The sequence below is a fragment of the Crinia signifera genome, chromosome 1 (genome assembly GCF_055691185.1).
Source record: "Crinia signifera chromosome 1, ASM5569118v1, whole genome shotgun sequence".
In the NCBI taxonomy this organism is placed as follows: Eukaryota; Metazoa; Chordata; class Amphibia; order Anura; family Myobatrachidae; genus Crinia; species Crinia signifera.
This window is the reverse complement of record NC_139217.1, coordinates 265,103,617-265,114,617: the sequence shown is the minus strand read 5'-3', so window position 1 is coordinate 265,114,617 and position 11,001 is coordinate 265,103,617.

Sequence of the window (11,001 nt, the reverse complement as noted above, 5' to 3'; positions counted from 1 at the left end):
GGCATATCTTTACAATTCAGTAGCTGTATATTATATCCATGTCTAGTGGTCATGTGATGTCAGCAGTGCGCTGCGTGTGACTAAGAGCAGAGCACCTGTATAGATGTTAAGTGTTCCTAGGAAGTGTACTGAAATAATGACAGCTCTATGGGCCTTATTCTGGTTGGTGCGGCCGGGCCGTACGCGTACGTTCCGGGCTTTTTCATGATCTGCGCATGCGTACATTCGCTAATGCGCAGGCGCGAACACTCCACAACGCTTACGGACGGGTCTCTCCGTGCGAAAAAACCTGTACGCGAGAGTACGGGCATTGGGGGCGGCATAGGGGCGTGTTGAGGGGAGCGGCCGAAATAATGAGGGAAAATGGGCGTAAACATGGGCGTACACGGGGGTGTGCACCAAAAATGAACGGTGCTACTACCGCTCGATCGACTAAAGCACCGTTCATTTCGGACACAAAACAGGCGGCCGCCAACCGCCACCTCAGACCACCCCTACAGATACCGCATGCCAGCGTGCGCCTGGGTTTGCTAATTTACGCTGATTACTACTCAAACACATACACCTGAATGTAATAAGCAATGCTGCAGTCTATTAAGTCCAAACCATGATTTCACTACCTGCAAGCCTACACACAGCACTCAAACACATTGGAAGCTTATCTTTCTATACTTCTCTACATTTAAAGGTTTGTTTAATTTAAGGTAAGAATCTTTTTAAGACCTGCTTATATATGCTAAGGTAGGTATTTGTTAAACAGTTATACACATTCACTACGTGCTTTCATAGACTTTACACAGTAGCACACTCAATCTACACAAGTCGACATGTGTCAACGTGTTCACTCTAATACTAACATAGGTTTTGTATTTATGATACAATAACATAAACCACATCTAACACCTACAAAGGATGTTTCAGCAATGTTTTAAGCCCATGCCCACTATTTGGCACATTAATTAATTCAATCAATTAATTAATTTTCATAATTATAGTTGAAAGGCAAGATTTGCAGGTCCATATATGTGAAGGGTATGCCAGCGTACACGGACGTACGCTCACTCTCACGAGCGGTGACATAAGCTGAGTTTTCTATTGAAAACAATAGGGACCCGTCCGTGCAAGCTTCCGTACGCTCAGATAGCCGCAAGAAGTCGGTGGGAAGACGGACGAGAGATGTCCGTGTACGTTGGCGTACGCTCAATTGTACGCCAGTTGTCGGAGTGTAAGGGCTGGTCCGTCCGTGTACGTTGGCGTACGCTCAATTGTACGCCACTCCCCTTCGACGTTGTTTCTGCCCGTACGTATGCGGCTGATTTGTGGGTGGACTTAACCCCAACGGCCGCGTACGGATAGCGTACGTTAATTGCGAACGTACGCACGTTTGGCCGCTACGATCAGAATAACCTCCTATATGTGCACATTTGATTTCTTTTCATTTGAGGCCCTTATTCTAGTTCACTCTTTCTGACAAAATTCTTCTTAGATGGACAAAACCATGTGTACTGCAGGTGGGGCAGATGTTACTTGTGCAGAGAGAAGTAGATTTGGGTGGGGTTTTATTTCAAAGTGAGATCTATATTTACATCTGCCCCCCCCTGCAGTGCACATGGTTTTGTCCATCTAAGAAGGATTTTGTCAGAAAGAGTGAACTAGAATAAGGCCCTAAGTGTCCAGAGATAAGCAGGGCATTATATAAACATCAATAGCTCATAAAAGATAATAATCAGTGGGGTGTAAAAGTGTCAACCAAAATGTCAAGATTTGCCCTGATGACATTGAAGGTCATTTACAAAACATCCAATACAGAGTTGAAAATAAATTTTGGATCTGCCGTGCAGAGGCAGATTTCCCACAAGGCAACCAATGTGCCCTATAGAGATACCCTGGCCATCCAAAACTTTCCCAGAGGAGCATTACGCGATGACCACTTGATGTCATGACATCACATGGATCTGCCTGTCACACTCAGCCGCGGCGGTGCGCGGCGGGCTTACTACTCACCCGTTCGCGCCCGCCGTCGGGTAGCGTGTAGTGGTCTCCAGTTCAGCGGCAGCAGGCAGCGGCAGTCTGGTGGGCAGCAGGCAGCGTGGGACGCCGGCAAGTGTAGCGGTATGTGCTGTAGGGGCGCCGGGAGGCCGGCGTCGCCATCTTGGTTAAGGGCAAATAGCAGATTGGTCCTTGTCTGAGGTTTCCGCCCATACTGACCTGACAGCCAATGGCAGCCGCCCTCTAGGGATATAGGGGATCTGCCTAGGCCTGTTCAGTGTCAGTACAAAGAGTCTCCAGAGGCGTTCACAGCTCCCAGCTGACTCCGGCTCTCTGACTCACCTCTCCTGACATGGGCCCTTATTCTGATTCGGTCGGTACGGCCCGCGTGCGGCCGTACCGCCGATGTTTGGACTCTGCACATGCGCAGAGGTCAATCTGCGCATGTGCAGCCCCCTTCGCCGCAGACGTATTTCGTCCGCCGCAAAGGGGGCGTATAGGGGCGTGAGAGGCTTCATGCCCTCATTTCCCTATGTGTACGCCCCGCGTTTCATGGGCGTTCCCATGCAAACGCGGGGCGTATGCATGGTAATGAGGGCATGACGCCCTCATTACCATGACATGGGGGCGGAAAGCTGACGTCGCCGGATGTCAGCTTTTAGCCCCCATACAAGCTACCACACGGACGATTGTCCGTGTGGTCTTAGCTTGCGGGAGCTGCCGCGGCGTGCGGGCCTGCCTTCGATGGTCGACGACCATCGAATGCAGGGGGCAGCTCCCACCATGGTGGAGGCGTAGCCTCCACCATTTTAATGCGGATCGCCAGCCGTCCGTGTACGGACGGCCGTGGCGATCCGTCTGGTGGGCGGCCCTTGGTTTGTGCGGTCGGAGCCCCGTGTGCGGCTCTGACCGCACCAACCAGAATAAGGGCCTTGGTGCCTTGCTTCAGTGCTCTGTGTTGGACTCGATTCAGCTTAACCCCATCGCTGCCAGTTCTCTCCACAGTCTGGTCTCTGCCTGCATCCCTGAGCTTCCTGGCCTAAGCCCTTCAAGCCGTCTGCTTCCAAGCAACTTCCCATTCTTCTGTCATCATCCAGCTTCTTTCAGTCTTCAAGGATCCCTCATTACCATCAAGTACATTCTCTTTCCGGATTTCTTCATTTCTCAAGACCCCAGCCTGCTGTCCGCAGTACGTGAACTGTCATTGTTTCAATGAACTTTTTCTTCTTTCAAAGTGCCGTGCTGGCTCAATTCTTATTACCACTAACTGCCACTTTAAGAAAGTATTCAAGTGTGTATTATTTCATTTATGAATTCTATTATTAAACCTGCACGATTTAATCCCTCCTCCTCTGGTCCGTCTCCGGTTGCTACACACCACACGACTTCATCCAGCCCTTCAGTTGTGACACTGCCCATACTCTGAAAGTCCCTTTGATGTTCTTTGATAGGATAAAAAATATTTGGCACACAAAATCCTTTCACCCACTGTATGTGGGCAGACAGTTTACTTCAGTTATTATTTTATTTACAGTTTCTTATATAGTGCAGCATATTCTGTTGCGCTTCACAATTGGCAACAACAGTGATAAAACAAACTGGGTAGAACCAAACTGACATAGAGGTAGGAGGGCCCCACTCACAAGCTTACAATCTATAGTCTACATCTACTTTAAATGTGACACAAGTATTAAGCCTACTTCCAAAAGTCCTAGAACCTGATTCATATTTGTATGCAATATTGATGTTCACGCAGCTCAGAATTTATCAGTAGACTGGACACACTCCAAGGTACTCTGTTAATGCTGTAATCAGCAGCAAAGATATAGTGTTTTCGACTGTTTGAGGAAGGATGGCCTAGGGCCCCAGGAGGTCTAAATCTGCCTCTGCTGACGTGCATCTCTGTGGAAGTGGGCCTATATTTCCACCAAAGAACCCTCATTTCACAGAGCAGGATGGCGATGTTTGGTTTGCTGAGATCAGAAGTTTTTTTCTGTAGATAAATGCAAAAACAAGAGTTCATATTGTGGGGTGTGATTAAAGAAACACAATAAAGGGGTAAAAGGGCACACTTTTAGTCCCATTCCTTGCTATGTGAAGCAGTTTCGCTGCATTTTCACTTCAGAAAGGGACTGGAATTTTAAGTAGGCTTCTAGACTCATCCTATCTTAAGGGACATGTTTTGTGCCTCCATTTTGCATTGTGGCTGAGATACACCTCACATATATATACACTGATTAGAGTAATAAAAAGCTTCACATTCATAATTGTGCCACCAGAAAAAAATACAGTCCCATAGTCCTTTCAATATAACTATTTAGTAAGTCATATGAGCAGTATTTTAGAAGTAATCCTTCAAAGCTTTAGTTATTGAACAAAAGGATTTATAGTTGGCTTACTGACTTTCAAATCCAAATGTACCTAAAGCAGTTTCTGATGGCTTACTGTGCCACTCATCTGCAGATGGAGGACTATTGGCAGGGTCTAGAATCTCCCTGAATTCATCTTGGGGTTGAGCTTCCAGACACGTTGCTCAGGCTCTATGGAACTCACTGCCCAGGCACAGTTCAAGATGCCCCACTCTAGAATCCTTCAACACAGACAGAAGAATTTCTCATTACACAAGCATTTGTTTTGTGTTGTAAAGGCAAATGTAAAGCATTTTGAGGCCTATTGGGAGAAAATTGATAAATAAATAAATAACATTATTATTATTTATCATTATAATAATTTGGTAGGAGTGCATCTCCTGAGATCTTTTCCTCTTTCAGTACTTCTTGGTGAGAAACTATTAATAGAGGCCTGATTCAGAGAATTAGCAATATATATGCTAATGCTGCCGGAGACATCTGAAGGAAAACGATCACTGGCAGTATCTCAGATCTGAGTTCTGCATCTGTCCTCAGATCCATTGGTTGGCCAATAAACCCAAGCCTACTCAGAATGGCATATGTAAAAGATGCAGACACCGACCTCGACAAGCCTCAAAAATGGGGCTGACACACCCCTATTTTCTAAAGTCCAGTTTCCTCCCACTACCATCCCTAAATGGCACTGAGACCATTGTCGCAATCACAGATCAGCTCAAAAATGATCAGAAAAGTATGTAAACCTTAGGCCCAGAGAGTAGCCATGCACCTTTATGTAAGCTTGTTGGTCCCTCCTAGTATATCACACATAATAAGGTGCATAGCAGTGATGGCAATTGACCATCGATGATTCAAAATCATCAATAGTCTATGACCAATGTTGAATACTTTTGCCATTGATGGGGGAGAACCAATTGGTGTCTCTTGCATCGATGATGCACAAGTGGTGAATATTTATCTGTTACAAAGTTCCTGGCACAAAGCTTAGCTCTGCCTCTGGCACTCCCAGCAAGCCCTGCCCCATGGCTCTCATTGGCCCATATTGAATTGTAACTCATGGGTGACTGACCATCAGTGGATGAAACCATTGTAGCACACCATCGAAATGGTATCGGGTTACCTATAAAAGGTACCATTGATGGTGATAATCAATGGGTAACCCACCGATGGCCTTTCCTGCATAGTCCATATGTCAAGAAGTTAATAAACATTGCTTAATATGTGATATGTCCTATATGTTTCACAGTTAAATGATAGTTCCATGTAAATCTAATAGAAAAACATACAGTAGTATCGTTTGGCATTTATTAAAGCTCCATTACCATTTAGGAGACATTTTTACTTAGCGTGATTCCTCTATAAAGTGTTCTGAGATCCTTAGTTTCCCCTAGCCTGAATTAAAAAGGAGGGGTAGGTATGGCCATCAGAGTGTTGACATCATTAGTTCCAACAGTAGTTTCCATGGATGGCAGGAAGTGATTGAAGGTTTCAATGAGCATTGCTGCTGGTAGTAAATGAAATATGCGGGCCAGTCAGTGAAGGGGCAGAGATTGTAGCATATATGCCATCTATGGTGAAGAACAATTATGAAAAGAAGAGTTCTAGATTGGGTGCTAACCGTATGCAATATAGATAAGTGTGCCATTGGCCAAAGTAAATACTGTGGATTTGTCCAAGTCACACTGTGCATGCATCCCAGTAGTTACCATATGGGGACATAGAATACATGTTGACCCGTGATGTTTCGATTTTAGTGGGCGTTCCTGAGAGGTAACAGGGTGGATCAGCAGATGTGTTGCTGGCATGCTGTCTACTCTAAACATGCAGAACTGCTCACAGAGGACACCATGCCGCAGGGCTGGTGCAAGTTGTGATGGTGACTGCAAATTGGTATCTCAGCATGAATAAAATCTCCTGCATCATTAGCATAAAGACTGCATTTGTGCCCTACTGAGACTTAGCCTAGTGTGTATTTCTATAACTTTCTAAAGCTCTCAGGTGATCAATTTTAAACCACCTCGTATGCCACATTGGGGGAAATTTACTAAGATGGGAGTTCTATTTCAGATGTGATGTTGCTATGGGCAAATAATCACTTCATGGGACATCACCGGCTTACGCAGACATAATTATTGCATATGCACTAACATATGCGATAATTATGGCAAAGGACAGCTCTTGTGTTAAGAGCTGTCCTTTGCATTGCGGCCGGCGATGCGCAGCTGGTCCCCGGCGGCTCCCCCCTCCCTCCCTTACCTGAGGCTGCGGATTTTCCTGCATATCAAAATTCAGTAAGAATTCAGATAACTGGGTTTTTACCGCGTATTTTGTTTCGAGAATCCCGCCAACTATCTATTATCTTCTAGTACATGCATGTCCAAACTGTGGCCGTCCAGTTGTTGTGAAACTACACATACCAGCATGCCTTGCCATAGTTTTAGCACTCCCTAATAGCAAAACTGAGGCAAGGCATGATGGGACCTGTAGTTTCACAACAGCTGGAGGGCCATAGTTTGTAAGTAAGAAGTAGATTCTGATCTGGTTGCCCATAGAAACATCCCATGTGAAATACAACTCTTAATAAATTTCCCCCTGTGTTTGGAAACCATCTATGCTCATCATGGAGTAAGCCAAAGCAACCAACATTTGACATGAATATATTTATTTAGTATGGTCAATAGTACGTGACACGGCTGTATACAATCCTGTGGGATACAGAACAACTCCCTATATGAAAATGATGATGTGCAAAGAAGCTACCTAAACAAATTGTGAAAACGAGAGCAACAAAAATGTCAAGAATTAGTTCTGAAAATGAAATAATTGAGGAGACAATAATCACATCATCCCTGGTTTCAGTAAATCTGTCCATTTATATTTTCTACTTATATTGCAAATGACCTCAATATAACTATTTTAGTATATCAATGTATCTGTAGTGATTACTGGTCATACATTCTGTGATACATATAATGGATCTGTAATGATCTTTTTTGGTTTCCATCTGTGATGAACATGCTTTGACATTGGTTTCTGCTACAGAGCACATCTGTATTATAAAGATTTAAATAACCATTTGGTTTTTGTTGGTATATTTGAGCACTATTATGCTTAAGTTAGCTATGAAGTTGTGTAACCTCACACTAATACTAAGAAGTTATTGGTGTCGCTGCATCCTACACTGCCATTTTAAAAGAAAGAATGCAATTTTAATTATTATGGTGAGGACTTTGTGGAAGGAAACATTGTTCACTCTATTTTTTATTTTGTTTTTTTCTACTGTCCTTTTGTGCTGGATTCTTGACCACAAGTTCATAAAATATGCATGTTTGGTTATATTTGGTTATATCATATACAGCTAGATGTTCGGTGACGATTCTGTGGTAATGACATTCATGATTCCCTGATTCAGAGGTGCATGCAGGGGTGAATCCCCCCAAAAATGACAGGGGGGCAGCTAGTGGTGACAGATACATTTGCAGGTGCTGCTCCTGAAAATGGGGCATGGCCTCACAGGAAATGGCAGTGTAGTAGTAGTGTAAGGTTGTGCCTCTTACACATAATGCTAGAGTAGTAGCAGTGCCCATTATGCATAATGCCAGAGCAGTAGTAGTGCCTCTTACGCATAATGCCTGCCTGTTATACCTAATGCCATAGTAGTAGTAGTAGTAGTAGTGCCCCTTACACATAATGCCAGAGTAGTAACTACTAAAATGCAGTAGTGTTAGCACAGGAGTCCATTTCCAGACAGTAAAATTGCACCTGCCATGATGGCGCATTGGTGGTGGCTCTTAGTGCATGATTCAGACCCATTTGCAGCCATTTGCAGCCATTTCGATAATTGAAAGACCACGCTTGCACATGGTACACTGTGGGAATGTGCGGAGTCCCCTTGAAAATGGACCATGTAAAGGCTAGACTTCGCTGGCCGCTCGCAAGGTGATTGACAGGCACAAGACATTTGGGGTGTAATGCTGGTGTCCCGGAAATGCAGGCGTTCCCTGACCATTGGGAGGATTACTAACGTCAACAGCGGCCTCCTTCCCTCCACGGTCTTCATAGAGCCGAGTGAGTCTAGACTTACTCAGCGCTGTGAGCAAGGGGAAAATCATTCGACTGTGAGGGATTTTTCCCCCTGTGTGCATGTATGTGAATGCATTCGCAGTTGTGCGCTATGGGGAGTAGAATACTTATAGCCCAGCGAGCAGGTCTAAAACAGGTCATTATTATGCACTGTGATGGAACATTGCTTTATTACTATTATTATTACATTTTATTTATAAGGCGCCACAAGTGTTTCACAGTGCCGCACATATGGATGCCATTGGACGTGTCAGTAGGCTGATATTTGGTTGCATATCAAAGCAAAAGATTTCTGCACAATAAATGTATTAATACCTTGGGTGGTATGCCCGAAAAATAGGTGCGTGCCAGTGGTGTCCAGGGCTCTAGAGAGCCCCCCCCCCCTCGCTCCCCCCCTTCTGTTGCATACCTCCCAACTTTTCTCCGGATGAAATAGGGACACTCGCGCGGCGAAGCCGCGCGCGCGCCCGAAAAGGGGGTGGGGCGTATGCAAATGAGGGCGCGGCTTATGCTAATTAGCCGCGACCTCATTTTCATACGAGAATAGACGCTGTGCGCATGCGCACAGCGTCTATTCTACTAGATTGGGGGGTCTCCCAACTGCCACCCCCCGCAGCGGGACAATGCCTGCCGCGGGTGGGACGTCGGGACAGGACCCGAAAATCGGGACTGTCCCGACGGAATCGTGACAGTTGGGAGGTATGCTGTTGTACCCCCCATCACCTCTGTTCCGGAGCTCCTCCCCTGCCGCTCCCTTAGCTGACAGCTGACATTCACAGCAGTGACGAAGGCAGCAGGCAAGGGGATGTTCGGGCGGCTTGGGGGGACTCCGGAGCGCTCAGGAGTTCAGGCGCCCGAGTCCCCCCGATCTGTCACAAACATCCCGAGCCTGCTGCCTGTGTTCACTGCTGTGACTGACAGTTGGGGCAGCAGCGGCAGGGGAGCTCTGGCGTACAAACGCCAGAGCAGAGGTTAGAGGGGGCCCCTACGATCTGTGGTGGGTTTTGCAGCAGAAGCTGGTAGGTTTGTCCTGCCCCAGCAAAACCCACCACTCAAGGGGTTAAAGATTAGAATTCTCCATGAAGAATAGGAACCAGTCACAGCAGGACAGATACGCAGTTGCAAAAAAAGAGACGTCTACGTGCATCTCTGAATCACGAATATTATTTTATGCAGAGATAAACAAGCCAAGTTTAAGGTTTAGTATAAAATCATGGACACAACATTTTTTTACTTCCTACAGTGGTCCCAATATTACAGCTCTTATCAAATGAAGAACCGGAACATTCATGTGATCGGAAATTTCCTTGAGACATTAAATGATTATGAAATCGTAAATATAAATTACATACAAGAACTATCCAATCCCCGCAGGCTCTTCGCCACCTTCAACTCCTTGCTCTCCCCCCCTCCTCCAGCTCTTCCGTCCTCCATCGTAGCCGCTGATTTTGCTACCTACTTTTCAACCAAAATCTCCTCTCTCAGGACTGCCATCACTGCTGCCATGACCTCACCCTCTCCCTCCTCCCCTCCTACATCTCCACTCCCCTCCTTCCAACCCCTGTCCTCATTTTACCCCACCTGCTGCTGAAGTCCACTCTATCCTTCAATCCGCTTCTCCCTCCACCTGCCCGCTCGATCCTATCCCCTCCAATATTATCCGTCGTCTCAGTCCGTCAGTCTGCTCTCACCTGGCTCACCTCTTTAATCTTTCCCTATCCTCTGGGATCTTCCCTTCCTCCTTCAAACACGCTCTTGTCTCCCCAATTCTCAAAAAAACAAATCTGGACCCCAACTCTCCATCCAACTACAGGCCCATCTCCCTCCTCCCTTTTGCCTCCAAGCTCCTAGAATGTCTGACCTATAATCGTCTCCTAAGCCACCTTACTGCTAACTCCATTCTAGACCCCCTCAAATCCGGGTTCCGCCCTTTACATTCCACTGAAACTGCCCTGACCAAAGTCACTAATGATTTACTATCGGCTAAATCCAAAGGCCTCTTCTCTATCCTCATCCAGCCTGATCTGTCGGCTGCCTTTGACACTGTTGACCACCCTCTCCTGCTCAACACCCTCCGCTCCTTTGGCATCACTGGCACAGTCTTCTCCTGGTTCACCTCATACCTCTCCGATCGCTCCTTCTCCGTCTCCACTCCGAGCTCCTCCTCTCCTACTACCCTGCAGCCAGTTGGTGTTCCCCAAGGGTCAGTCCTTGGCCCTCTCCTCTTCTCCTTCTACACCACCTCTCTGGGCACCCTCATCAGCTACTATGGTTTTCATTACCACCTTTATGCTGATGATACCCTAATCTATCTCTCCTCCCCCGACCTATCCCCATCACTCCTGTCCAAGGTCTCCGAATGCCTCACGGCCATCTCAGCCTGGATGACCCAACGCTTCCTGAAACTAAACATGGCTAAAACTGAACTTCTAATCTTCCATCCCCCGAACATCCTCTCTTCTCCCACTATCTCCATCAGAATTGGTGAAACCGAGATCACCTCCACCGACCAAACGCACTGCCTCGGTGTCATCATTGACTCCTCCCTCTCTTTCACCCC